General features: G+C 43.9%; 1 pseudogene; it reads right to left on the bottom strand.

The window, feature by feature from the left end:
* Positions 1 to 1723: 1723 nt before the first annotated feature.
* LOC143533546 (putative mitochondrial protein ymf1) lies at positions 1724 to 2502 on the bottom strand (annotated as a pseudogene).
* Between the last annotated feature and the right edge of the window lie 1631 nt (positions 2503 to 4133).

The following is a 4133-nucleotide window of genomic DNA, read 5'->3' as shown; positions in this document are numbered from 1 at the left end:
TTGTGGTGTATTCCTTTGTAGTGAGTAGGGCCTCTTTCTCGTTGATCAGTTCGCCTCCGCTCTATTGAAAGGTCTCCATTCCTACGACGGTTTTTGGTCAATGAACCCGTGGATAAGTAGGCCTTTCTTGCAGACCGATCTTCTGCCGAGTTCCTTCCTTCGTAGTAAAATCTGATGATACACTTTGGCGATGTTTTACCTACCAAATAAAAGGCCTGCTAGCTGATCGAAATTGCTCAGGTCAGCGAGGACTCACTCACCTACTCCTTATCTAATACTTTCTTCTATCTACTGAATTAAAAAGGCGACCCGCCGCGCCGGGCTATATGATAAGATACAGTGTACTACTTGACTGGTAAGAAAGAGCTTCCGTAAGAACTGGAAGACTCTTGTATGTACGGTAACCCGATCTTCCACTACTGGTGGACTGTTGCACATAAAGGCCGACAGAAGCAACCTTTCTTAGCGCGCTTTTCAAGCGCTTAGCTTCTGCTAGAAAAAGGCGGCAAGGCCATAAAGTAAGTGAAGTCGCAAGCCTAAGCCAAGAAGGTACGGACGAAGTGACGGGCCCTTTTAGAGATAGGGGGCGGCTTTCTTGTGGTAGTCATTGCGAACGTCTCTCCTCTTCTCTTAGTGTGCACAGTTTGCTTACGACTTAGGCACATCTATCTTTCTTAGTTTCACACTGGCCTAATGAATTGAATATGAATAAAAGTCAGTCTTTTAGTAAGCGTGTATAAGCAGCTGTTTAGTGTATAAGCAATTCTTTAGTGGTCGCACCGGTACGATGGAGGTTGGTTGAAGATGATGTTACGCAGCGTTCAGAACCAGTCTTGAAGTGAATGAAATAGAAAGAACGAAGAAGTAAGGAAATGAGACGAATCTTTCTTGAACTATATTATAAACAGACCTTCCCCTCCACACCAATCACGAGTTTTTTTCCATTCCTCTCATATATCGTCGTAACGCCCTTAATGCTAGGTTTTGAAAAAGACTTTTCATGTCATTCCCATTTAGGTTCGATTCGAATCCCTCCGTTGTTTCCTTTTCCTTCCGCACCTTTTCCTCGAAATGAGAAAGAAGATGGTACACTTGAATTGTATTACTTAAGTGCTTATTGCTTGCCAAAAATCCTACTTCTACAATTGGTAGGTCACTGGGTTATTCAAATAAGTCGTGTTTTCCGTGGTTTTCCCGTGTTACAACTTCCGTACCAATTCGGTCGATCCGGAATGGATCGGTTAAACATTCCATTAGGGAGCACGGTCTTGAATTTTTTGTGTGGTATTCATTCTCGTTCGGCTCTTGGAATCACATCCAGCAGTGGTGGAAACAACTCGCAAAATCCAACCACTTCACCTACTTCATTGCCCCCAACCCTTTTTTGTACCTCTATTGAAACAGAATGGTTTCATGTTCTTTCATCGATTGGTTATTCCTTTTCGTTCGTATCTCTTTCTCCAATTTCGGTCTCGATTAGTTCACAAGATTGAATGGCCAATTCTCCTCCTGATCCTCGATTCGATTGTTTTCTAAGAAGGTTGAGCCGGGTATGTAAGCCATGTATCTGGGAGGAACATAAAAGAAGGGATTTTGGTTTTTTTCACCCTGTTTTGTGGTCTTGCAGCTATTTCAATAAATAAGAATATAAAATGATATATAATTGAAGACTTTTTTAGAAGAAAGATTCTATATATGTCCAATCCCCGATGGTGGTGGGACCAACCAAGATGTATGTCGTCCAACCCAACCTCAGACTCTTTCTTCCCGACCTATTTGACTCTCTGGCCGCAGTTATAGTTATTTAGGTGGTATCCCGAGATTGAAGAGATCGAATTCCTCCGGGGAACACATGAAACAAAGATATGAACTGGGTAAATAGAAATGGAAAAGAGATGTTTCCAATTCATCAAAATGAGAAGCTTTTTCTACATCCATATGATCTACTAAAGTAGATCGGTATTGCCCATATAATAAAAGCAGATCTTGGTCCATGGAATCCCAAGAAGGTAAGAACTCCAACCTGTCTGATGCTTCTTCGGCCAAATACGATATACAAGTGGGACCTGCACTATGCGCAAGCTGTGCGAAAAACCGCTTCTTTTTTCCGGTTCTGAAACAACTTGGGCGAAATAGGGTTATACCGGGAAACCATGGATTTTTAGTTTTCGCCATTGGTTACTAGTTGAGCCACTGGAATGGAATGAGATAAGAATCTCTGGAGATCTTTCCTCTCCGCTTACTCGTAACAGGCTTTCCCTTTGTAGAAGACTTCTTCCAAATGGCATAATTGGGAGATTGATTCCTCGATCTTCAAAGAAAACTGACTCCTCCTACTCCTTATTCTCCTTTAGGATAGGATCGTCGTTGGTCCTTCTTTCACTAATGATCTAATGATCTCACCATTTTCTAGTAGTTCTCGCGAACACGCGAGGGACTATCCTTTCTATCGCTTGCCCTTTCTTCTCACTCTCAAGACAAGGCTCTCTCTCTTTTATAAAGCGAAGCAAAGCGCATGGCGCTAAAGCTCAATTAACACAGACGAACACGATGCAGGGCTTAGCATAAATGAAACCGCTGATCATTTCATAAAACATATATGCTTTCCCTTTCTCGATGCTTTTTTTGGGTGACTCATCAACCGACCTAGCAGTGATCAATGACATAATGGTACGAACAAATCAAAGTAATTGGATTTGGTAGTTCTCCATGGACTTCTCTCTTTAGCCCTTTGTATATGTTCATAAATGGGTGTGCACCTCCAGAGGGGGGCCGGTCTCCCACTCTCTTATCTTATGCAGCATTGATTAGCTTAGCTGGGTTGGGTGGATCGTGCAACAAGCCTCTCTCGACCCTCCTTTTATCATACGTCTATATGAAAGCCTCTCGCCTTTCGAGATCTGGTCCATCATCAACTCAGTCAGATCTTCTTGTTTGCCCGCTTTGATTAGGCTTCCTTTAACGGATTTGATCGGCATATCGTGCTTGCAGTCCAGCTGAATTCGACCTTTTATCAGGGTAGCGTAGTAAGGGTAGAGGCGCAACTAGAAGAGTTGGCCCTCTTTCTTTTTTTTTGATCAATTCGATTGCAGTCTCCGAAGTCCTTCTTGATCGATGGTCCCCATTAGGATTAGTGCTAATTAGCAGCCTTTTTGGAAGGCGAGATACTTATGTGTGACCGCGGATTCCACGGTAGCAGTAGTTCTAGCTCTACATTAGGAGCAGGGGGGCTCTACCTAAAGGAGGTACGGACCCGTCCCATAGTATGGTACGATGCAGCTGAAAAACTGAATAGGCTACCGCGGCCCGCTTCGCTTTTGTTGCGGAGCTCACTACTTTTAGAGTACTGCTTGCAGCTTGCTGCTTTCTGTTCAAGCGGAGCTCGCTGTCTACTCCACGAGTCGCCACAGCTTCGCCTACGCCACTTGAATATAGACAACAATAGCTCCCAAGATTTGCCCTTCGCGTAGTTCATTGAACCTTCCAACTTCACTCCGTGGCCTGTGCTAAAGAAGCGTGTCTTAACTAATTCCTTTGAACTCATTTCAGCTATTCTACCTCTCGATATCTCCTCACCTTACACCTTTTCTTTCTTTTCCTCATCCCATGATCCTTTCCCATGTCGTGGAAGTGCAGCAGTGCTCCTTCATTCTTCATAACGACTATAACCAAGCTACCAACCAATAAAGCAAGCACCTTCTTGGACAGAGACGTGGAAGCTCCGTTAGCACCTTAAGGTTGTCTTTCTCCTGAGAACCCCCGGGAATATTCAGAGACTCGGCTAATGCTTCTAGGCCCACATTCGAAGACAGACCAAGCACCTCTCTTACCCACTCACTATCTAATAAACCGGACTGGCTTATTATCTGAATGAGATCGGAAAGAGAGGAGGTAGCCCCAATCTTCCAATAGGCTCATACGAAAGGTTCTGAAAGAATTGAAAAAGCTCTGAAAAAGAAACAACCCGACCTGAGGAACTACCAACAACGGAAGAACTAGCAACAGCGGGAGAAACCTTTTCTAACCTCAGCTTCACCCCCTTCCTCAGGATTCTTTCTTTGATGATATGCCCTAAGCCCCTTTCAGAAGACCGAAGTCATTGGTGCTTTGCATAAGGGGTAAGCGCGCCATAA

This window comes from Bidens hawaiensis, unplaced genomic scaffold (genome assembly GCF_021521415.1).
Source record: "Bidens hawaiensis isolate Kalapana, Puna unplaced genomic scaffold, B.hawaiensis_p1.1 tig00009775_1, whole genome shotgun sequence".
Taxonomy (NCBI): domain Eukaryota; kingdom Viridiplantae; phylum Streptophyta; class Magnoliopsida; order Asterales; family Asteraceae; genus Bidens; species Bidens hawaiensis.
Note: the sequence above shows the minus strand (reverse complement) of the source record. Positions and strands in the feature narration are given on the sequence as shown.